The sequence below is a fragment of the Pseudophryne corroboree genome, chromosome 2 (assembly GCF_028390025.1).
Source record: "Pseudophryne corroboree isolate aPseCor3 chromosome 2, aPseCor3.hap2, whole genome shotgun sequence".
Classification (NCBI taxonomy): domain Eukaryota; kingdom Metazoa; phylum Chordata; class Amphibia; order Anura; family Myobatrachidae; genus Pseudophryne; species Pseudophryne corroboree.
Window position 1 is genome coordinate 882,480,527 of NC_086445.1, and position 26,233 is coordinate 882,506,759.

At 47.2% G+C, this 26,233-nt stretch overlaps 1 long non-coding RNA gene across 2 annotated transcripts in view; it reads left to right on the plus strand.

Moving 5' to 3' along the window:
* The first annotated feature begins 2,363 nt into the window (after positions 1 to 2,363).
* Positions 2,364 to 26,233, plus strand: part of LOC135049950 (uncharacterized) — a 164,135-nt gene continuing 140,265 nt past the window's right edge. Inside the window, exon 1 of one of the 2 annotated variants that reach the window (XR_010241517.1) lies at positions 2,364 to 3,018. This is a non-coding gene — a long non-coding RNA (uncharacterized LOC135049950). The remainder of the gene's footprint in view (positions 3,019 to 26,233) is intronic. The other variant, XR_010241516.1, reaches the window with a different exon arrangement.

The window sequence follows — 26,233 nt, forward strand, 5'->3', positions numbered from 1 at the left end:
CGAAACGCGTTGGGGCGGAGCCTGGTGACGTGATTGCAGTATCCTGAAATCGTCCTCCTCCCCGTGCAGACAGCAGCGGTGTCCCGGCGTGCTGAGGATCGTTAACGTGAGGCGGGCGGCACGAGTCCCAAGGATCTGACGCTGGATCGGCGGCTGGTGGAGGCGATACCAGGGGATATTTTTATATAAAAAAATCAAGTGGTAATTAAGCCCACTCAGAAGAATCACGAGGTATTATGCCAAATATCATTGTGACAAATTGCTGTTTTTAATATATATTATGAATAAACGATAATGCACTATGAAGCGCTCCTCTAACTTCTTTCTTTAGATATATATATATATATATATATATATATATATATATATTAGAAATGGTGACATATTTTTTTTGTCATATATTTCTCATAGCTCCTCGGTTCCCCTCTCCCGCTGTGTGCTACTCCCCTCTCGCTGTGTGCCCGGCTCCCCTTCCCTCCACTCCCAATGTGTGCACACACCCCTTCCTGCTGTGAGCCTGCCCCCCCTCCCGCTGTGTGCCCAGCTCCCCGTTCCTCCCCCCTGTGCTGTATGCCCAGCTCCCTCTCCCCCGTGTTGTGTGCCCAGCTCCCCCACTCCTCTCCCCGTGCAGTGTGCCTGGCTCTCCCGCTCCTACCCCCTGTGCTGTGTTCCCGGAAACACCCCCCGTTCTGTGTGCCTGGCTCCCCAGCCCACCCCTCCCCCTTCCCCCGCTGTGTGCCCAGCTCCCCCCCCCGTTCTGTGTGCCCAGCTTCCCCCCCCCCCATTCTATGTGTCCGGCTCCCGCTCTCCTCCCTCCGTTCTGTGTGCCTGGCTCCCCCGCTCCTTCCCCCTGTGCTCTGTGCCCCCCACCCATGTGTTGTGTGCCTAGCTCACCCGCCCCCGTTCTGTGTGCATGGCTCCCTCACGCCCACCCCTGTTCTGTGTGCCCAGCTCTCCCCCGCCCACCCTTGTTCTGTGTGCCTAGCTCTCCCCCGCCCACCCCGTGCTGTGTGCCTGGCTGCCCGCTCCTCCCCCTTGTGCTGTGTGCACGGAAACACCCCCACCCCCATTCTGTGTGCCTGGCTCTCCCGCCCGCCCCCCAACCCCGTTCTTTGTGCCTTGCTCCCCCCCTGCTGTGTGCCTGGCTCCACCCCCCACCCCCGTTCTGTGTGCCTAGCTACCCCCACGCTCCTTCCTCAGTTCTGTGTCCGGCTCCTTCCTCCGTTCTGTGCTCGGCTCCCACATTCCCCCTTCTGTGTGCCTGCCTCCCCTGCTCCCTCACCCATGCTGTGTGCCCGGCTCCCTCCCCCCCATTCTGTGTGCCTGGCTACAACCCCTCACACCTATTCTGTGTGCCTGCCTACCGCCCCCTCCCCCACCTTGTGCTGTGTGTCCGGCTCCCTCTTGCCCCCCCCCCCCCCCCCCCGCGGTGTGCCTGGCTTCTCCCTCTGTTCTGTGTGCCTGGCCCTCCCGCTCCTCCCCCCGTTCTGTGTGCCTGGCTACCCCCCCCCCCGCTCCTCCCTCCGTTCTTTGTGCCCGGCTCCCCCACTCCTCCCCTTCGTGCTGTGTGCCCGGCTCCCATGATTTCCCCCTTCTGTGTGCCTGCCTCCCCCACTCCTCCCCCTGTGTGCTGTGTGCACGGCTCCCCCCCCCTCACGTTCAGTGTGCCTGGCTACCCCCCCTTCTGTGTGCTTGGCCCCTCCCCACCCACGCTGTGTGCCCGGCTCCCCCCCCTGTGCTGTGTGCCCGTAAAACCCTGCCCCCCCATTCATTGTGCATGGCTGCCCCCCTGCTCCTCCCTCCGTTCTGTGTGTGACATGCTCCCCCCCTCTGTTCTGTGTGCCCGGCTCCCCCGCTCCTCCCCCCATGCTATGTGCCCGGATCCCATGTCCCCCCCCCCTTCTGTGTGCCCGGCTCCCCCCTCCTCACGTTCAGTGTGCCTGGCTACCCCCCCTTCTGTGTGCTTGGCCCCTCCCCACCCACGCTGTGTGCCCGGCTCCCCCCCCTGTGCTGTGTGCCCATAAAACCCTGCCCCCCCATTCATTGTGCATGGCTGCCCCCCTGCTCCTCCCTCCGTTCTGTGTGTGACATGCTCCCCCCCTCTGTTCTGTGTGCCCGGCTCCCCCGCTCCTCCCCCCATGCTATGTGCCCGGATCCCATGTCCCCCCCCCTTCTGTGTGCCTGCCTCCCCCGCTCCTCCTCCCGTTCTGTGTGCCCGGCTCCCCCGCTCCTCCCTCCATGCTGTGTGCCTGGCTCCTCCCTCCGTTCTGTGTGTTCTGTGTGCCCGGCTCCCCCCCCCCCCCCGATCTGTGTGCCCGGCTCCTTCCCCCCCGTTCTGTGTGCCCGGCTCCTTTCCCTCGTCCTGTGTGCCTGATTCCCCCCCCCCCCCCGTTCTGTATGCCCCCGCTCCTACCTCCATTCTGTGTGTCTGGCTCCCCCCTCTGTTCTGTGTGTCTGTCCCCACCCCACTACTGTGTGCCTGGCTCACCTGCCGCCACTCCCGTGCTGTGTGCCTGGCTTGCCCCCCCCTCCCATGCTGTGTGTCCCGCTCCTCCCTCCGTGCTGTGTGCCCGACCCCCCGTGCTGTGTGCCCGGCTCCCCCGCCTCCCACGTGCTGTGTTCCTGGCTCCCCCGCGCCTCCCACGTGCTGTGTGCTTGGCTCCCCTGCGCCTCCCCCGTGCTGTGTGTGCCCAGCCCCCCTCCCCCTGCTGTATTCTTGGCTCCCCCAATCTCCCGTGCTGTGTGCCCGACTCCCCCTCGCTCCTGTCCTCGTTCTGTGTGCCCGGCTCTCCCGCTCCAGCCCCCCATGCTGTGTTCTCGGCTCCCCGCTTCTCCCCCTGTGCTTTGTGACCGGCTCCACCCTCCGAGCTGTGTGCCTGGCGCACCCACTGATCCTCCCTGCAGCTGCCCGGATATGTTCATTGACAGCCCTCCGCCTTTGACTGCCTCCCCTCTCTGTCTGTGTACCGAGCGCCTGGGATCACTCTAAAGAGGTATGTTCCTGCTCCTTCTCACCAGGTGAGTGCTGCCCAGATTATTACAAATCGCCCCCTCCCCCATGTGTATGGCCCCCCCAAACAGTCTCCTGCATGTCGCTCACCCTGGTAGTCCCCTGCGCGTCTCCCCCACCCATGCAGTGCCCTGTGTGTCGCCTCCCCATACAGTCCCCTATGCCCTGCGTGTTGTCCCGTACAGTCCCCTGCGTGTCACCCCCCCACACAGCCCCCTGTGTGTCACCCACCAGTACAGTCCCCTGCAACCTGCATGTCACCCCCCCCCGTACAGTTCCCTGCGCCCTGCATGCTGCCCCCCATACAGTCCCCTGTGCCCTTCATGTCGCCCCTCCTGTACAGTCCCCTCTGCTCTGTGTTTCACCCCCTCCAGTACAGTCCCCTGCATCCTACATGTCACCATCTTCACCCTGCGTGTCCCTTTCCCCCGGTACTGACCTCTGCGCCCTGCATGTCGCTTTCCACCAGTACTGCGCCCTGCATGTCACCCCCCCCCCCCCGTACAGTCCCTGTGTGTTACTCCGCCATACAGTCCTCTGCGTGTCGCCCACCTCTATACAGTCCCCTGCGCCCTGTGTGTTGCCCCCCCATACAGCTCCTTGCACCCTAGGTGTCGCTCCCCATACAGTCCCCTGCTCCCTGCGTGTCGTCCACCCCTACACAGTTCCCTGCAGACAGTGTGGCCCCCTTTTCAGTACAGTCCTCTGCACCCTGCGTGTTGCTTTCCCCATGTCCTGTGCCCTGCGCGTCGTTTTCCCCAGCACTGTCCCTTGCGTGCCACACCCCCCCTTACACGTACATTCCTGTGTCCTGAATGTCACCCTACCCCTGTACACTCCCCTGCGCGTTGCCCCCACCCATACAGTACTCTGTACCCTACCTGTCACCCCCGTACAGTCCCCTGCATGTCGCTTTCACCCAGTCCTGTGCTCTGCGTGTCCCTTTCCCCTGATACAGTCCCCTGCGCCCCATGTGTGTTACCCCCACCGTACAGTCCCCTGTGCCTTGTGTGTTGCCCACCCCTGTTCAGTCAGTCCCCTGCACCCTGCGTGTCACCCCCTTCAGTATAGTCCATTGTGCTCTGTGTGTTCCTTTCCTCCGGTACTGTCCCCTGCACCCTGCATGTCACCCACCCCGTACAGTACCCTGAGCCCTGCATGTCACCTACTGTACAGTCCCCGTGCTCTGCATGTCACCTCCCCCGTATAGTCCCCATGTGCCCTGCGTTACCCTCCTCCCTGTAAAATCCCCTGCGCCCTCCGTGTTGCCCCATGTACAGTCCCATGCGCCCTGCGTGTCAGTCCCCGCATAGTCCCCTGCGCCCTGCATGCCGCTCCCCCGTACAGTCCCCCCTTCAGTACAGTCCCCTGTACCCTGAGTGTCGCTTTCTCCTGGTACTGTCCCCTGTATCCTGCGTGTACAATCCCCTGCGCCCTGCATGTCGCCCCCCCCCTTCAGTACAGTCCCCTGCGTGTTGCTTTACCCGGTACTGTCCCCTGCGCCCTTCAAGTCACACACACCCCCATACAGTCCCCTGCATCCTGCATGTCGCACTACCACTGTACATTCCCATGTATGTTGCCCCCCACACCTGTACAGTCCCCTGCACCCTGTCTGTCGGCGCTCCCCCCCTGTACATTCCCCTGGCCCTGCATGTTGCCCCACTTACAGTACCCTACGCCCTGCATGTTGCCTTCACTGGACAGTCCCCTGCATCCTGCGTGTCGAACCCCTCAGTTCAGTCCCCTGCACCCAGCGTGTCGCTTACACCCGATACTGTCCCCTGCACCTGCGTGTCACCACCCCGTACAGTCTACAGTCCCCTGCGTCCTGCATGTCGCTCTACCCCCTTAGTCCTCTGTGTGTCGCCCCCCGTACCTCCTGCGTGTTGCTCCACTGTACAGTCCCCTGCGCCTTGTGTGGCACCCCCTGTACAATCCCCTGCGTCATGCATGCAGCCTCCCCATACAGTCCTCTATGCCCCTCGTGTTGCCCCCCCTGTACAATCCCCTGCATGTCGCCCCCACCCTTACAGTCCTCTGCGCCCCCCCCATAAGTCCCTGTGCCCTACGTGTTGCCCCCCTGTACAGTCCCCCTGCACCATGCGTGTCACCCCTCCCTAACAGTGTCGCCCCCTATACAGTCTTCTGCGCCCTGTGTGTTGCCCCCCTGTATAGTCCCATGCACCCTGTGCATTTCCCCACTGTATAGTCCCCTGCGCCATATGTGTCATCCCCCTGTATAGTCCCCTGTGCCCTGAGTGTTGATCCCCCGTACAGTCCTGTGCCTGCGTGCGGCCCCCCATCCAGTCCCCTGCGCCTTGCTTGTTGCCCCCTTCAGTACAGTCCCCTGTGCTCTGAGTGTTGCTTTCCACTATATATATATATATATATATATGTTTCTCTTACGTCCTAGAGGATGCTGGGGTTCCGTTTAGTACCATGGGGTACACACACACAAACATGCAGCACCTGGCACACACACACACATAAACACGCAGCACCAAACACACAAACACGCAGCACCTGACACATACACACCCACGTAGCATTTACGCAGCACCTGGCACACATGCACATATACACAGATGTAGCATTTAACAAACACACACATATACACGAACCGCACCTGACACACACATACATGCGTGGCGGCACCACACACACACACACATGTACGTATATGTACATGCGCGGCACCTGACACACACACGCGGCCCCTGAAACACACACCCATATATATATATATATATATACGCGTGTCAACTGACACACACACATATATACGTGCAGCACCTGACACACACATATATACGTGCGGCACCTGACACACACACATATATACGCGTGGCACCTGACACACACATACACACACACACATATATACGCGCGGCACCTGACACACGCACACATATATACGCGCGGCACCTGACACACACATATATACATGCGGTACCTGACACACACATATATACGCGCTGCACCTGACACACACACATATATACGCGCGGCACCTGACACACACACATATATACCCGCGGCCCCTGACACACACACATATATGCGTGACACCTGACACATACACACATATATATGCGTGGCACCTAACACACACACACATATATACGCGCGGCACCTGACACACACACATATATACACGCGGCACCTGACACACACACACACATATATATACGCGCGGCACCTGACACACACACATATATACGCGTGGCACCTGACACACACACACATATACATGCGCGGCACCTGACACACACACATATACATGCTCGGCACCTGACACACACACATATACATGCGCGGCACCTGACACACGCACATATATACGCGGGGCACCTGACACACACACACACACACATATGTACGCGGGGCACCTGACACACACACACATATACGCGGGGCAACTGACACACACACACATATATACGCGCGGCACCTGACACACACATATATGCGCGGCACCTGACACACACATATATGCGCGGCACCTGACACACACATATATACGCGCGGCACCTGGCACACACATATACGCACAGTACCTGACACACACATATATACGCGGCACCTGACACACACATATATACGCGCGGCACCTGACACACACACATATGTACGCGCGCCACCTGACACACACACATATATATGCGCGGCACCTGACACACACACATATATACGGGCGGCACCTGACACACACACACACATATATACGCGTGGCACCTGACACACACACACATATATACACGCGGCACCTGACACACACACATATATATGCGCGGCACCTGACACACATATACGCGCGGCACCTGACACACACACACATATATACGCGTGGCACCTGACACACACATATATACGCGCAGCACCTGACACACACATATATACCCGCGGCACCTGACACACACACACACACCCATATATATACGCGCGGCACCTGACATACACACACACACACACACATATATATGCGCAGCACCTGACACACACACACATATATACACGCGGCACCTGACACACACACACACATATATATACGCACAGCACCTGACACACACAGATATATAGATATATATATATACACATAGCACCTGACAAACACATATATACACGGCACCTGGCACACACGTACACACAAGGCACCTCACACATATATGCAATGCATTTCACACATGCCTCCAGCCTCAGTCACAGGCTGCTGCCACCTACCCCCTCCCTGCATCATCCGCAAAGGCAGCAAAGTATTTTGACCAAAGTTAAAAGTATAACAATTCTGTGTGGTAAATAAAATTATTTTTGCATTTTGCACAGAACAGTGATGTTATGCGAACATTTTCTTTAAACATTTCAAAAACCAAATGTTTATTCTTACAGTGAAATTTTTGCATTTCTGAATTAAAAAAATAAATTGAAAAAAAGCTATGAAATTCCATAGACAAAAAACCTTACGGTTTCACATGTCCCATTAAGGCTTCTTAGACATGATCGAAATTTCAGAAACATGTTGTAACTCTTCCACTCAAACTACAAAAAGCAATGAAATTCCGATCATTAAGGGTGACGCCTTAATGGGCGTGTTCCTTGCGCAATACAGATATGGTATGCCATCACAGCCTGTGGGTAAGTGCAGATTCAGCACTCTCACAGAGTGAGATTGCTGTCACTCACACAATGGTGGAGCTGCTCATTCACAGATTTGTGTGCTCAATGGAATACACACATGCAGTCTATGCAACTGAAGGTCTTAGCAAAAGACAGCTGCTCGGATGAGGTAAGAGTGGTGTTGATTGGAGTGAGGAGACAGATCAGTGTGGATGGAGGGACAGAAGTGTGTGGATAGGTGAAGATTAATGTGGACTGATGGGTCGACAAAGCAACACAGACAGGTGGATGTAAGACAGAGTGATACAGTTGGGGGGAGACAGAGTGCAACAGAGAGTGGCACAGATGGGTGAAAGAGAATGGTGCAGATAGGGGAAAGACAGTGGCATAGGTGGTGTGGAGACAGAGCGGTGTGGATGGGTGGACAGCAGCACGTGTGGCTGAGGGGGACAGAGCAGCACAGATGGAGAGGGGTGAGAGCAGTACAGATAGAAAGAAACAGTGGCACGGAAGAGGGGGCATAGCAGCATGGATGAGGGGAAGACAGTCCTGACATCGGAGGGGGTAAACATTTTTACCTACTCTTGGGGGGTGGCAGCTAGGCCTAATCCTCGGGGGTGGTGGCTAGGGCTAACCGTCCCCCCCCCCCGGCCATAACCCTAACAATTACCCCGATATTTTCCTGATATTTGTCGGCGATGTCTGCCAAATGAATGGGGTAAAAGTGGTCTGGATAGGGGAAGATTAAGCAGCACGTATGGGAAGGGAGGCAGAGTGGTGCGGATAGTGGGGCAACGATGCAGATGGGTTGAAAACCCTGGCACGGATGGGTAGAAAACTGGTGCAGATGGGAGAGAAGACAGTGTGGTATGTATGGGAGGAGGCAGAGTGACGTTAAAGAGGGAAACATTGAGCAGCGCAGAGAGAAGGAAATGGTGGTACGGACAAGGCACAGATGGGGAAAGACAGATGGTGCAGATAAGTGAATACAGACTAGCACAGATGGGAGATCACAGCAGTATGGATTGGGGAAGACAGAACACCATGGAGGCGTATATGGGAAGTAAGTGTAGATGCGTAGACCGTAGATGAGGTATTATAGTTTTAGCAATTAACCAAGATGTTTGAGGGAGCGAAATGTGTATACTAAATGAGATGGATGTATGGAGTGAGAAGGCTGTAACAAAGTGGGAGTGTTGTGGTGACCGAATGGGATGGTTGTGGGCACTGTGTGGGATGGGTGCACCACATAACTGCTCAGACCTTCAGTTGCATAGACTGCATGTGTGTATTCCAATGCGCGCACAAATCTGTGAATTAGCAGCTCCACCATTGTGTGAGTGACAGCAATCTCACTCTGTGAGAGTGCTGAATCTGCACATACCCACAGGCTGTGATGGCATACCATATCTGTATTGCGCAAGGAACACGTCCATTAAGGCGTCAGCCTTAATGATCGGAATTTCACATTTTTTTGTCTATGGAATATATATATATATATATATATATATATATATATATATATATATATGAGATAAATTGTTATTACCGATACTGCACTCTAAACTATTCTTAATATAATTTTATGTGATTGTAAGTTCGGCTGCTGTATACACTGCAGATGGTCCTCTGCCAGATTTGGACCTTAAATACGTACTATAGGCGCCCCTGTAGATACTTTTTGTTCTATATATAACTGTATATGTTAACTGTGTAACTGTTTATATGTGTCTGTGTATATAATGTGTCTGTTTTTATATAGTATGTGTCTGTGTATACTGTATATGTGTCTGTGCAACTATATGTGTGTCTGTGTAACCCTGTATATAACTACAGGCGGAACTCTTGAACTTAGAGTAGGTGGGCATGTAGGCAGGTGGATCTAGCAGGCACTGCAAGACTCTCTGTATAATATGGGGGTCACTGGTATACTCTTTGCATTATATGACGGACACTGCAACACTCTGCACTATATGGTGGGTGCTGCAAATGCTCTGCATTATATGGTGGACACTGATGGTCTCTTTACATTGTGGTCATTAAATTGCTCTCAGTATTGTCTGGCAGTCACAAAATTGCTCTCAGTGTTGTCTGGTGGTCACAAAATTGCTCTAAGCATTGTCTGGCGGGCACAAACTTACTGTCAGTATTGTCTGGTGGTCACAATCTTGCTCTCAGTATTGTCTGGAGGTCAAAAAATTGCTCTCAGTATTATCTGGCGGTCACAAAATTGCTCTCAGTATTCTCTGGTGGTCACAAAGGGCCTAATTCAGACCTGATCGCAGCAGCACATTTGTTAGCTAATGGGCAAAACCATGTGCACTGCAGGTGTGGCAGATATAACATGTGCAGAGAAAGTTAGGTTTGGGTGGGTTATATTGTTTCTGTGCAGGGTAAACCTGGCTGCTTTATTTTTACACTGCAATTTAGATTTCAGATTGAAGACACCCCACCCAAATCTAACTCTCTCTGCACATGTTATATAGGCCCCCCCCCCCACCCCCCCTGCACTGCACATGGATTTGCCCATCTGCTAACAAAGTTGCTGCTACGATCGGGTCTGAATTAGGCCCAAAATTGCTCTCAGTATTGTCTAGCTGTCACAAAATTGCTCTCAGTATTGTCTGGTAGTTACAAACTTCCTTTCAGTATTGTCTGGCTGTTACAAAATAGCACTCTGTAGTCTCTGGCGGTCACTAAAATGCCCTCTACATTTTCTGACAATCACAAAGATTGCAGATGGAATCAGCATTTTTTCTGTTAATGTGCATTTGACATTGGCAAATTCGCATGGATCTGCATCCTTTAGTGAACATGAGCGATAACAGGATGGCATGGTGGGGCGGCGGGAAGCTCTTTCTTGCCTCTGGGCGTCTGGGATGAAGTTACACCACTGGCGCTGTTGCAATTGATCTGACCATGCCAGTTAAGTGGTTAATTTAAGTTGTCTTGTGAGTTCAAATAGTTGATTTTTTCCACTGGAGGAAGTGGGCACAATAAATAACATTCTCAGCTGTACTGGTGTGTTGTTTGTTTTTCCAAAGTACCTTTGTGTAAATGTTGCACCTTGCCCGTACCCCTAAGGTTATTCCCCACTGAAGTAGTTGCACTGTCATTGTCATTGACTGAAGTACCAGTGTCTGTGGATAATCACTTCAAAGAGGCACCAATTAATCAACTGTTAATCAACTGGTGTTTGTTGTCTTGGTTCACTTTTACCGTTTTTGCTTTCTCGAATCTGATGAGTTCTTTCTAGAAATATCCACTTGTATGGCAAGTTTATCGAACCAATTTTTGGTCTGATCTGATCCTAATGTAGGCCAATATAATCCTTCAAACGTAGATATTTTTAAGTTTTAATTTCTTTGTAACGTCCAGGAGTCAGAGGAGAATGTGTTGAGTAATGGTAGCCATTTCTTTCAAAACTCAACTTTTTACTATATCTCCCAATGGTGGATGCATTAAGAATTCTAAATCCTCAAGGTATTTTTTTTGTACTTGTAGTAATGGAACAATGGGAAACCGTGTTAAAGATAATCTATTTTATATTTTTTCAATTTAAGCAAGTCTTTTTATAGATCCTCAATCGCTACATATCCATTATGATTGTTTAACTGCTCTTTGAAGAGAATAGATTCAGGCTCGGACTCAGAGAAGCTGAAAATCTCTTCCAGTGTTCCTTCTGTATCATCAAAAAAGTGGATTAGACATAATTCTAAAGATAAATTGAAACCAGTGCCTTGCCACAAGCTGCTAACTAAAAGATCAATTATAGATACACAAGTATAGTAAAGATGTAGCTTAAAGGCTACATATAGCTAACAAGGGTATTACCAAAGGTATTGCCAAAACACTAACTAACGACGATTATGCATCATCATTACTGCATATAGAAAATGATGTCCCTAGCACAAGTGGAAATTGTTATCTTAATTGTATGTATAGAAATGCTAGAAGCCTTATAGGTAAAAAGGGGGAACTAGAAGTCCTTGCAGAAAGCAAACAGTATGACTTGGTGGGACGAATCTCATGATTGGACAGTCAATCTAGAGGGTTATACGCTGTTCAGGAGAGATAGATGAAATAAACGGGGGGAGAGGTATGTCTTTACCTAAAGCCGTTTTTAAAACCTGATATACGGGAATACACTCACGAGCGGACTGTAAATACTGTTGAGACATTATAGGTAGAAATTGCATGTGGGGGAAGGGGAACAAAAAAGATAGTATTGGGACTATGCTACAAGCCACCTTCTACTAATGTGTCTGATGAGGAAATGTTACTGAAGCAAATTGAAAAAGCAGCAGGAGTAGGAGACGTAATAGTGATGGGAGATTTTAAATATCCGGAGATAAATTGGACAAATGATTCATGTGATACTGCTAGGGGTAATGTTTTTAAGCACACTAAATGATAACTACTTTCTTCAAGTAATCATGGAGCCGACTAGGTACAATACAATCTTAGACCTGGTATTAACTAAGAATGGGGAACTGATATCATATATTATAGTAGGGGAGCCCATGGGAAACAGCGACCACAATATGGTCACATTCAATATCAGTTTTCATAAGCAGTCCTATATTGGTTCAACTAGGACTCTAAACTTTAGCAAAGCCAACTTTGACATGATAAAGGAAGCTTTAAGGGACAGTGGCCCTCATTCCGAGTTGATCGCTCGCTAGCTGCTTTTAGCAGCCGTGCAAATGCTAAGCCGCCGCCCTCTGGGAGTGTATCTTAGCTTAGCAGAAGTGCAAACGAAAGGATCGCACAGCGGCTATAAAAAAAAATTGTGCAGCTTCAGAGTAGCTCCAGACCTACTCCTAGCTTGGGATCACTTCAGACTATTTAGTTCCTGTTTTGACGTCACAAACACGCCCTGCGTTCGTCCAGCCACGCCTACGTTTCCCCAGCCACTCCTGCGTTTTTATCTGACACGCCTGCGTTTTTACACACACTCCCTGAAAACGGTCAGTGACCTCCCAGAAACACCCACTTTCTGTCAATCACTCTGCGGCCAGCAGTGCGACTGAAAAGCGTTGCTAGAGCTTGTGTAAAACGACATCGTCTTTTGTGAAAGTACAGATGTAGCCACCTTTATCTTGACCGATTCTCCGCCAAGACGGACGTTTAGTCACGCTAAGGCGATAGCTGAGTTTAATCACAGGCAATCGCGTTGAGGCGATTCTAGAAACTCAACATGCATTACACATCTCCACCACTGGGTGGCTAATGCTCCACTAATCCAGTACTTTCGATCGTACAGTATAGCTCTGGCAATTGGTCAGTGACGACTGTAATGTTAATACTGTAGGCGTAACGGGAGGCGGTGGAAAAAGATGGTGACCTATGGAGACGCAACTAATTGTGTAAAAGGAAGAATTGTACAATGTATAAACACGTGCTTTTAAAATACATGTACAGTACATGAGCGTCTGAGTTCCCTAAGGCATAATGGGAATGGTGGGCTAGCGGGAGGCGGTGGAAAATACTGTGCTTTACAAATGCGAGCGTCTGAGTCCCCTAAGGCATAAACCAACACCAATGGGGAGGGGGCCGGGCGCTGTTTGCTGTACTTTTACACATGAAATTGGGAATCTCTCATAAGGCATCGTGGGCTAGCGATGAAGGCTCCCACCTCCCACGCTGGGGGTCCAGGGTTCGAGACCTGATGAGCCTTCTTTTTTTTTTTATTGTAATAATATACTGTATTACTTTATTTTCATTGTAAGTCAGTCAATGGAAGGGTGCACACAAGTTACATATAAATCAGAGTACATCTGCAGGAGCGATTCTTTACGCTAAATGCAACTACACAGCGGCAATGAGTAGAAATGAGTGTATTCTGACACAACTAATTGAGCAAAACAGTACTGTAGATTTTCGGCGTTTTTGTATTGCACAGGACCTGAATACCCTCCCTGTCTACTGCATGATCTGTGCAGGCTCCCAGGGAAGAAGGGCAATGGGGGTAGGGGGAGATGATGGAAAATACCGTGCCTATGAAATGCATTATATGAGCGTCCGAGTCCCCTACGGCATAAACCAACACCAATGGGAAGGAAGTGCCAACCTTTTTTTTTTATGTATTCCCGTGACATTCACTTTAATATTTTTTTTTCTCTAATACATCCAATGGAAGGATGCACACAAGTTTCACATAAATCAGAGTAGATCTGCAGGAGCGATTCTTTACGCTAAATGCCACTACACAGCGGTAATGAGTAGAAATGAGTGTATTCTGAGTGAGTAAACCAGTACTGTAGATCTTCGGCGTTTGTGTATTGCACAGGACCTGAATTCCCTCCCTGTCCACTGCATGATCTGTGCAGGCTCCCAGGGGGGAAGGGCGATGGGCTAGGGGGAGGCGGTGGAAAATACCGTGCTTTACAAATGCGAGCGTCCGAGTCCCCTAAGGCATAAACCAACACCAATGGGGAGGGGGCCGGGCGCTGTTTGCTGTACTTTTACACACGAATTTGGAAATGTCTCATGAGGCGTCATGGGCTAGCGATGAAGGCTCCCACCTCCCATGCTGGGGGTCCAGGGTTCGAGACCTGATGTGCCTTCTTTTTTTTTTTATTGTAATAATATACTGTATTACTTTATTTTCATTGTAAGACAGTCAATGGAAGGGTGCACACAAGTTACATATAAATCAGAGTACATCTGCAGGAGCGATTCTTTACGCTAAATGCAACTAAACAGCGGCAATGAGTAGAAATGAGTGTATTCTGACGCAACTAATTGAGCAAAACAGTACTATAGATTTTCAGCGTTTTTGTATTGCACAGGACCTGAATTCCCTCCCTGTCTACTGCATGATATGTGCAGGTTCCCAGGGGGGAAGGGCGATGGGGGTAGGGGGAGACAATGGAAAATACCGTGCCTTTGAAATGCAATTATATGAGCGTCCGAGTCCCCTACGGCATAAACCAACACCAATGGGAAGGAAGTGGCAACCTTTTTTTTTTATGTGTTCCCGTGACATTCACTTTAATATTTTTTTTTTCTCTCTAATACATCCAATGGAAGGATGCACACAACTTTCACATAAATCAGAGTAGATCTGCAGGAGCGATTCTTTACGCTAAATGCCACTACACAGCGGTAATGAGTAGAAATGAGTGTATTCTGAGTGAGTAAACCAGTACTGTAGATCTTCGGCGTTTGTGTATTGCACAGGACCTGAATTCCTTCCCTGTCCACTGCATGATCTGTGCAGGCTCCCAGGGGGGAAGGGCGATGGGCTAGCGGGAGGCGGTGGAAAATACCGTGCTTTACAAATGCGAGCGTCCGAGTCCCCTAAGGCATAAACCAACACGAATGGGGAGGGGGCCGGGCGCTGTTTGCTGTACTTTTACTCACGAATTTGGGAATCTCTCATGAGGCGTCGTGGGCTAGCGATGAAGGCTCCCACCTCCCACGCTGGGGGTCCAGGGTTCGAGACCTGATGTGCCTTCTTTTTTTTTTTTTATTGTAATAATATACTGTATTACTTTATTTTCATTGTAAGACAGTCAATGGAAGGGTGCACACAAGTTACATATAAATCAGAGTACATCTGCAGGAGCGATTCTTTACGCTAAATGCAACTACACAGCGGCAATGAGTAGAAATGAGTGTATTCTGACTCAACGAATTGAGCAAAACAGTACTGTAGATTTTCTGCGTTTTTGTATTGCACAGGACCTGAATTCCCTCCCTGTCTACTGCATGATATGTGCAGGTTCCCAGGGGGGAAGGGCGATGGGATAGGGGGAGATGATGGAAAATACCGTGCCTTTGAAATGCAATTATATGAGCGTCAGAGTCTCCTACAGCATAAACCAACACCAATGGGAAGGAAGTGGCAACCTTTTTTTTTATGTGTTCCCGTGACATTCACTTTAATATTTTTTTTCTCTCTCTAGTACATCCAATGGAAGGATGCACACAAGTTTCACATAAATCAGAGTAGATCTGCAGGAGCGATTCTTTACGCTAAATGCTACTACAAAGCGGTAATGAGTAGAAATGAGTGTATTCTGAGTGAGTAAACCAGTACTGTAGATTTTCGGCGTTTTTGTATTGCACAGGACCTGAATTCCCTCCCTGTCCACTGCATGATCTGTGCAGGCTCCCAGGGGGGAAGGGCGATGGGCTAGCGGGAGGCGGTGGAAAATACCGTGCTTTACAAATGCGAGCGTCCGAGTCCCCTAAGGCATAAACCATCACCAATGGGGAGGGGGCCGGGCGCTGTTTGCTGTACTTTTACACACGAATTTGGGAATCTCTCATGAGGCATCGTGGGCTAGCGATGAAGGCTCCCACCTCCCACGCTGGGGGTCCAGGGTTCAAGACCTGATCATGCCTGCGCATTGAGCCGCATGCGCAGAAGTGACGATTTTTAGCCCGATCACTGAGCTACGAACAACGGCAGCTAGCGATCAACTCGGAATGAGGGCCATTGAATGGAAACTTTTGTTTCAAGGAAAAAATACTACGGAGAAATGGGAGGTAATAAAATCACTGCTCGTTAGTAATAATCACAAATGTATTCCCATGGGCAGCAAACAAAGGACTAAAAATTCCAAACCAATGTGGCTTAACAAAAAGATTACGGAACTAATAGGCAAAAAATGGTGAGAATTAAAAAAAATACAACTCAGACGGGAATGTGGAGTCATTCCAGCACTATAAAGATTGTAACAAAATATGCAAAAAAGAAATAAGAGCGGCTAAAGTACAAACTGAAAAGCTAGTAGCAAAGGAAAGCAAATCAAACCCCAATTTTTTGTTTTCAATATATCAACAGCAAAAGATTAAAGAAGCAGAGTATAGGCCCTTTAAAGGACAAGCTGGGAGTCTTAATCAAAAATGATAATGACATTGCGGCCAAATTAAATGAGTTTTTCTCATCGGTATTCACAAGAGAGCACCAGATGCAGGGATTAACACACAATCGCAACCAAGATAATGTCTCACTACTAAGTGCTTACTTAAGTGAGGAGGTAGTATGTGACCGATTAAAAGAAATTAAGATGAATAAGTCACCTGGTCCCAACGGAATTCACCCAAGGGTTCTCATGGAGCTTCAATCTGAACTAGCAAGACCGCTATTTTTTATCTTCAATGACTCACTTACAACAGGCATGGTTCCCAAAGACTGGCGTATAGTGGAAGTAGTGCCAATATTCCAAAAGGGAAGTAAAGCTGAACCGGGTAATTATAGACCAGTTAGTCTTACATCTATAGTTGGAAAAGTACTGGAAGGTATTCTAAGGGACAGCATACAGAAGTTCATTGAAGCCAATAAGGTTATTAATAGGAACCAACATGGATTTGTGAAGGATAGATCATGTCAAACTTACTAGACTTTTATGAAACGGTTAGTGTGAACCTTGATCAGGGTAAGGAGTTCTATGTAATCTTTTTAGACTTTGCTAAAGCTTTTGACACAGTACCGCACATGAGACTTATCTACAGTATAAGTTACAAGAACGAGGTCTGGGAGCACAATATGCACTTGGGTCAGAAATTGGTAAGATAATAGGGAGCAGCGCGTTGTGGCAAATGGAACTTTTTCAAATTTACTGAAGTACTAAGTGGTGTGCCACAAGGGTCTGTACTTAGACCACTATTCTTCAACATTTTTATTAACGATCTAGCAGTAGATCTGGAGAGCATGGTGTCAAGTTTTGCAGACGATACCAAATTGTGTAAGGTTATAAATACGGATGGAGATGCTGAGTCTCTTTAGAATGACTTAGTCAAACTGGAATCATTGACAGCAAAATGGAGAATGAGCTTCAATACAGACAAGTGTAAGGTAATGCACTTTAGTAGCAAGAACAAAAATATTACCTACATACTAAATGGGGTAAAATTAGGTGATTCTGTACTGGAAAAAGACTTAGGTGTTCACATAGATAACAAATTAAGCAGCAGTACCCAAAGTAAGATTGCAGCAAAGAAGGCTAACAAAGTATTAGCATGTATAAAGCAGGGAATTGACGCAAGGGATGAGAGTATTATACTACCGATATATAAATCCCTAGTGAAGCCACATCTTGAATACTGTGCACAATTTTGGGCACCATATTACAAAAAGGATATCCTGGAACTAGAAAAGGTTCAGAAGCGGGCAACAAAACTAACTAAGGGGATGGAGACGCTGGAATACGAGGAAAGGCTTGCAAGGATTGGCATGAAAAGAGAAGACTAAGAGGGGACATGATCAACATTTACAAAGAGAAGACTAAGAGGGGACATGATCAACATTTACAAATATATGAGGGGACAATACACAGAGCTTGCGGGGGATTTGTTTTTTTGTAAGATTAACACAGAGGACATGTGGACACCCGCTTAGGTTAGAGGAGAGGAGATTTCGCACAAGGAGACGTAAAGGTTTCTTCACAGTGAGGACAACACGTGTTTGGAATTCCCTGCCTGAGAGAGTAGTAATGGTAAACTTGGTCAACACTTTTAAGAATGTCCTAGATAAGTACCTAATGGATAAGAATATGCAGGGTTATGGTGCGTAGTCACACACTATATTTATTTAAAATAAAAAAAAGGAATAAACACAATGGACGACATTAGCAACAGACTAAATTAGTCCTAAAAATAATACAGCATAGGAGACCACAAATAGGTTGAACTCGCTGGACAAATTGTCTTTTTCAACCTCAAAACTATGTTACTATGTAAAATGGGAATCTGGTGGTATATTTACAACAAGAAGTCTGGACCCTTCATAAGTGATTTTGAAATTTGTTTAAACTGAATGTTGATCCAGGTCAAGGATTTTATATTTTGAAGATAATTGTCATTTATGGTCCCTATACGATACAATATCGGTCCAATTGCCATTGGTTAACATTTGAAAAGTACACTATGGAGGGAATTAAATAGCTTTTTTTGCGCACCCGTGTTTGTGTGCATCTGTCGGAGCTGGTCAATTGTTCCTGCTGAAGGCCGTGAAAGCATGATTTCTGCTTGCTGCCTCCTGAGGTGGCAAGCAGAAATCTGCAAAAAGTCTGTGTTTTGAGCACCCAAACTGCTGTTTGGGCATGCTAACCAGGACTTTAGATGTGTTTAGCCACCTGTCCCGCTGAAACCCAGTCTATTTGGATGCAACATGCGTGAAAAAAATTGAACAATTGAATATCACCACATCAGTTTAGATTGGGGATCGAGTGCGTTAAGATAATTGAATTTACCACTATAGATGTAAAAGTGTATCTATTTATTTTTCCACATAAAGTTTATTGAGACTGTTACAACACAAGTATGCAATTATATATATACAGTCGCCACTGAGCAAAAACAGAACAAACTCAATGTCTATCAAACTGTAGTATGTCACATAGGGCGGTATTCAAATTATATATCACGCCCAATCTCTTTTCTAAAGTGATCCCCGTTATCGAACATATCGCGCCCATAGTAATCAGGTTTAGCTGCATAAAGGGTTGGGCGCCCTTGCTACTCCAGGAACTGAAATTATTATACCAAGCCAGTCAGCAGAAACAGAACGGGTGTGGAAGGGGGTGAAAGGGTGAAAAGAACTGAATACCACCCATAGTGACCAGTTGTATTATACAAGGGTGAAGGGAAAAGGATATAGAAGCAGAGCCGTTTCTTGCAGCGGGGTTTCGTCATTACTATTCCGCCTAGGCAGCGGGGTTTCGTGCAATGATGCGTTTGCGTTTTGACGTCATGACGCAAGCGCGTCATTGCACAAAACCCCACCCCAGAGCGCAGTACTGATGACAGGGAGAAGGGGAGCCAGGACACGACGGAAGATTGGAGAGGTGGGCCGGCGCGGGATGAACGAAGAGCGGGAAGCGGGATGGAAGAAGATCTCTGGCCACCGAATGCCGCTGCAGTGCAAACGTAAGTATAGCTTTTTTTTTTTCTCTGTCTCTCTTTGTTGAAGGGGCCTGCTATAATGTGTAAAATAGGGACTCTTGCCTGCCGTAATGTGTAAAATGGAGACTCTAGTCTGCCGTAATGTGTAAAATGGGGACTCTTGCCTGCCGTATTGTGTAAAATGGGGACTCTTGCCTGCCGTAATGTGTAAAATGGGGACACCTGCCTGCCGTAATGTTTAAAATGGGGACACTTGCCTGCCGCAATGTGTTAGATGGGGACTCTTGCCTGCCGTAATGTGTAAAATGGGGACTCTTGCCTGTCGTAATGTGGGGATTTAATGTATCAAGGGCATTGCGGTGTGTGGCATAACATGGTGCAGGGGGCATTACTGTGTGGGGCTTAATATAGTAAAAAAAAATTCCTATGGTGGCCGTGATCTGTTGGTGCAGGGTCAAAAACTGGGGTGTAAGGTAGTCTTTTTAGACGAGGCCACACACATTTTAATGGGGCCGTGGCCATTTTAATGAGGCCACGCCCCTTGTTGGGAGTGCGCGCGCCGTATATTTTTATTTTATATATCTAGGGTGGGGGCGCATTTTTTTTTTATTTCAATGGGGGGGGGGGGCGGGCACTTTTTTTAACCTCGCACTGGGAGCCAATTTGGCTAGAAACAGCCCTGCATAGAAGACTAGAGAAGTGATGGCGTGGCTGACCGTAGTGAGGAAAACTGAGAAAGAAACAGATACAGTAAGAAGAGGAAAGAGATCTGGGTTGAAGGACACTAAACTAGAAAAAAAAGGAAGGAACGAGGGAAAGAAAGAAAGAAAGAAAGAAAGAAAGAAAGAAAGAGAGAAAGAAAGAAAGAAAGAAAGAAAGAAAGAAAGAAAGAAAGAAAGAAAGAAAGAAAGAAAGAAAGAAAGAAAGAAGATAAATTAACCTATTTCAAATGGAGACGGGGCATTTTATGAGGTGAGCCAGGGGCCCCAGATTTTGTTGAATGATTTAGAGGAAATGTCCATAGAATTTTTGCTCATTTTTGTCTTTATGTTAATTTTCAACATTTTTAGCCCTGTAATATAGCCAGGATATGTTTAGCTGCGTGTAACTGATGCTGCCACTAGGTTGCAGTAAAGGACAGTGTCACTGTGTTAGTGTACTGTACAAACTTATCCTTATCAACTTCTGTAATGAGCACAGAATGTAGCAATTAGAGAAAACAAAACAACGGCTAATAAAGAAATGTATAAAATAAACTGACAGACTTGAACTTTACTTTACAAAGGTCCATAATGAAAAATAACATTTTATTTAAAAAATGATAGAAATTATTTTAATAGCTCCAAAAATGATTGGAGCTAATTGAATACCCCCTCAGTCTATTGCACATGGCATTAATGAGAACAATGCATTAACATGTTTTGATATAGGGATCATTCCCTCAGATGTTATAAACTTCATATCAAAGGCCTTATCAGATGTTAAAAAATGTAGTTAAGTACTGTATTTATGCTCTGTACAAACTAGTAATGTTTCTTGCTTCAAGCTTAAGTAACGCTTGAGCATTACTTAAGGCCTAGGGGGTAATTCCAAGTTGATCGCAGCAGGAATTGTGTTAGCAGTTGGGCAAAACCATGGCCCTCATTCCGAGTTGTTCGCTCGGTAAAAATCTTCGCATCGCAGCGATTTTCCGCTTAATGCGCATGCGCAATGTTCGCACTGCGACTGCGCCAAGTAAATTTGCTATGCACTTAGTAATTTTACTCACGGCTTTTTCATCGTTCTGGCGATCGTAATGTGATTGACAGGAAATGGGTGTTACTGGGCGGAAACAGGCCGTTTTATGGGCGTGTGGGAAAAAACGCTACTGTTTCCGGAAAAAACGCAGGAGTGGCCGGAGAAACGGAGGAGTGTCTGGGCGAACGCTGGGTGTGTTTGTGACGTCAAACCAGGAACGACAAGCAGTGAAATGATCGCAGATGCCGAGTAAGTCTGGAGCTACTCAGAAACTGCTACGAGGTGTGTAATCGCAATATTGCGAATACATCGTTCGCAATTTTAAGATGCTAAGATTCACTCCCAGTAGGCGGCGGCTTAGCATGAGCAAATCTGCTAAAATCCGCTTGCGAGCGAACAACTCGGAATGACCTCCCATGTGCACTGCAGGGGAGGCAGATTTAACATGTGCAGAGAGAGTTAGATTTGGGTGTGGTGTGTTCAATCTGCAATCTAATTTGCAGTGTAAAAATAAAGCAGCCAGTATTTACCCTGCACAGAAATAAAATAACCCACCCAAATCTAACTCTTTCTGCACATGTTATATCTGCCTCCCCTGCAGTGCACATGGTTTTGCCCAACTGCTAACAAAATTCCTGCTGCGATCAACTTGGAATTACCCCCCATGGGCCTAATTCTGAGTTGATCGCAGCAGCAAATTCGTTAGCAGTTGGGCAAAACCATGTGCACTGCAAGGAGGCAGATATAACATGTGCAGAGAGAGTCAGATTTGGGTGGGATGTATTCAAACTGAAATCTAAATTGCAGTGTAAAAATAAAGCAGACAGTATTTACCCTGCACAGAAACAAAATAACCCACCCAAACTTAACTCTCTCTGCAAATGTTATATCTGCCCCCCCTGCAGTGCACATGGTTTTGCCCAATTGCTAACAAACTTGCTACTGCGATCAACTCAGATTTACCCCCCATGTGCACAGCAGAGAAGGGGGGGGGGGGGGGGCAGATATAACATGTGCAGAGAGAGTTAGATTTGGGTGGGTTATTTTGTTTCTGTGCAGGGTAAATACTGGCCGCATCATTTATACACTGCAATTTAGATTTCAGTTAGAACACACCCCACCCAAATCTAACTCTCTCTGCACATGTTATATCTACACCCCCCGCCCACAGTGCACATGGTCTTGCCTATCTGCCAACAAACTTGCTGCCGCGATCAACTCTGAAGTACCCCCATGGTGTGTAAGTAACACACATTCTCAGAATTCATTATCTACTGGGCATTATCTACTGGGCATCCCTTGAATAATCACTTCTGCAGAACGTGGAGTACTATGTAAAGATGGATTGTGGCTGATAAGAATAAAATAAGAATGAGAGGAGCGTGATAGGGTGAGTGGATGATGATGATGATGGGGGAATCAACAATTATGAAGGGAAAGGAGATGTTTATGGGAAACAGTGATAAAGATGGGCGAGACTAGCAAAGATTGAAAGAACACACTGAGGACCTTATTCAGTAAGGGTTGCAGACTCTGCTTTTTAGCAGAATCTGCAATACTTTCAATCGCATGCTGGGGACCGCCCATCGCCATCCAAGGCCGCCCAGCTTGCTACCCACTGCGATCACGCTCTAATTGCGATTGCAACACAATTAGATCGTGGTCAGAGAAACTATCGTAGCCTCCTGCCTGCGCAACCTGGCTGTGATGGTAGGAGTCCCGCACCATTTTTTTGACCGGATCGGCTGCAGCCACCCTGAAAATGCCGCTGACATGCCTCCGATTCCCCGACACCACCACGAAATGCTCGGCCGCTGGGTCCTGCGCCTGTGCGCTAGCCCCTTATCTCAAAAAATGCGGTATGCGATGCGATCTGAATCAGGCCCTAATACTTTAAATACACTTAACCCCTTTGCTGCTGACGTCTTTCTCAGTCCTATGCTGAGGCCGTTATTCGGCTCGTCACATTCCAACATTAATATCACTGATTTTTTTTAAAATCTCTTTATGTGTAAAGGTAGCTGACAGACAAAAATAATATACAGTGAGATCATCCAAAGAACATGTAACGCATGAAATAGTATATGGCCATAAAAAATCAAAGATACCAAACATCACTGGTAACAATGAAGCTACAACACATTAAATCAGGGATGGGGAACCTTTGGCACTCCAGCTGTTGTTGAACTACACATCCCAGCATGCCTTGCAACAGTTTTAGCATGGCCAAATAGCAAAACTGTAGCAAGGCATGCTTGTATGTGTAGTTCAACAACAGCTGCAGAGCCAAAGGTTCCCCACCCCTGCATTAAATAGTATCAGAAAATCTGTGGCGCTACAGAATGCAAGGCGTAACGAGACACAATAACAATACCAACATTTTTTGTATTTTGGCACAAATATAGTACTCAAAACCATCCAAAAACGACAAAAATGTATAGAATAGGAAAAAATAAATAAATAGACCCCCTGGGCCAATGGTAAATAATAAAAATGCCTATTACAGATGTGCCTCATACATCTAGCCTCAATACGCCATGCAGCAAGAGATACCTGCAGTGAGGGAGCCGCCAGGAGACTGTGCTAATTAATTTGATATATGACACTTGTATATTGCGTGTGACTGAGTCTGTATACGAAGCAAAACAGAACTTGTATTGGAAAAAAACTGCTGCTGCTACACTGTAGCACTTCATGTACAGATTCAGAGACTCAGGTACACACAATATAAAAGTGTCATATATCAAATTAATCAGCACAGTCTCTTTGTGTATCCTAGTCACATTTTCAGTAAAAAAGAATAAAAAAAGACGCCCAACACTAGAAGATTCTCACACAACCTGGTGCGCCAAGAGAGGCTGTTTGTGGTGACTGCAGAGAGATGTTAAGAGATGTTATATAATTAAAACTTTTACTGGTTAGAAATATAAACGTCACCTAGGGTTCCTATTGTGTTGATTAATCGGATGGGGGCCACCACGTGACAACTGATAGCGTTATCTCTGGAATGCTCACATTTATACATACTTCAATTTGTATTAATCATATATATAAAGGTATCTTCTAATTCCCGTGTGTTACTCACAATATATTCTTTATACACCACGTGTTCAGGATACGCTAAGAACACAGAGCTTACATGTATGCTTACATATAGCAAGTCTTGTATTTTCTCAAGCGGTAGGATAATCAAATAAATGGCTACGAGAATGTATAACATTTAGTTTTATAACATCTCTCTTGGAACATACTACACTATTGGATTTTTTCTTTGTTTCATTTCTTCTATGTCTGGGGAGAATAATCTGAACAGATAAACCAGAAGAACCTAGTGAAACTGAAGATTTGTGTACTTTGGTGGTCTTTTGAAAGAACTAGGACTTTATGTACTTTATGGACTTTATGTTATCCCCTCAGCGGTACACGTTATTTCTTATTATATTTCTATTGTACCCAGTGGTAATGTGTTTTTTTGGCCCTATCCCTGTTATGGAGTACCAGGATTGTGTGTGTCTTTGTTGGGATGGGATTGATTTTCCGGTGTTCGGGATGCCGGCGGTCATCATGGCTTCCCGATGATCGCAATCCCTACAGGGGAAGGAATACTTACCTTTCCCTCTTGGTATCCTAATCCTAACCCTACTGGGGGTGCTTAAACCAAACCCCCCCCCTCCCTAACCCTAACCCCTTCCCGCGAGCGCCTTACCTGTCCTGCATCCCGGTGGATGTTCAATCGGCATCTCGGCTGTCCTGATTTCGGTATGGTGAACCTATTCGGGAAGCTGGTGTCGCCATTCCAAATAGTGTTGGGTTCTGACTGCCAGGATCCCGACAGCCGGGAGATAATGACCGGATCCCTCTTTGTCTCGTAGGTAAACATTGGACAGCCTGAAAACCATGGAGCGCTGCTACCTTCATCCTAGGCCTATGGGTACTTTCCTCTAATCCAGACCTGGGTTCCATCATGACCTGCGCCTTATCACTGGGTTTGTCCTAATTTACTGATACTCTGTATGGGTATTCTTTACACTGGCTCTAACAGCCAAGCATTCTCCTTGTTTTCCTCTCTAAAATCAGTGAATAAAACAGATGGAACTCCAAAAGACAGCAATTTATTTAGTAAAAGTAGCAGGACATATACAACCTAATAAATGAAAGTAATGTAAAGGCAGATAGCGCATCTATTGTAAGAGTGTGTTGTGACACATCTGGTTAAATGCAGCCTAAAAGGCTCTTTTATTGAAATTCTTAGTAATTCTGAGTGACGCATGTACAATATCTATTTACACTTGGATTGAAATCTGTCTTGCTTACAATAGCCACAGTTGCCAAATGACCCTTTTGATAGAGTAAATTCTTCTCCATCTGTGGGGTGTGTAGATGTTTAATCTCATTCACTTAACCTCTGGAGACCCTCGTACTCACCATTGCTCTCCTCCCAGGATACAGTATGCAGATAGCCAGACAGGTTCACATGGAGATTAGGGAACATGTGAAAGTTCTGTTTGGAGCAACCACACACATGGTAGTGGAGTACAAACACAGCAGTCCCAGTTAATGAGTGCCAGACCATCTCTATGATTAAATAAAGTCTCACTTTTACTACTGCACAGTAATTGGTTGCATTAATCATAGTTCTATTACAAGACATGTTTTTTCGAGAGCTGACACAGATAATGATCAGAATGCTCTCTCTGGGGCCGGTGGAGTTGGTAGCTAAATGGATGTACTGTAAATGTCTTCTAAAAAATTGCATGCAGAATTAGCATAATTCTGCACATATGCAGGATCGTATACATTTAGATATGCCTATAGATGTGCATTGGGAACATATACAGTATGCCTAGTTTACAACAAGTTGCCATCATCATTAGTATGTACTTGTTCTTGTCCTGTAGATGGTGTAAACACAAATGCCTTGTGACTGGCGTATCTTCGCTTACTTGCTGGTTTGCACGAGCGGCATTCTCATTGCCATGTCTTTATTGAGCTTTGGACCTTATTCAGTAA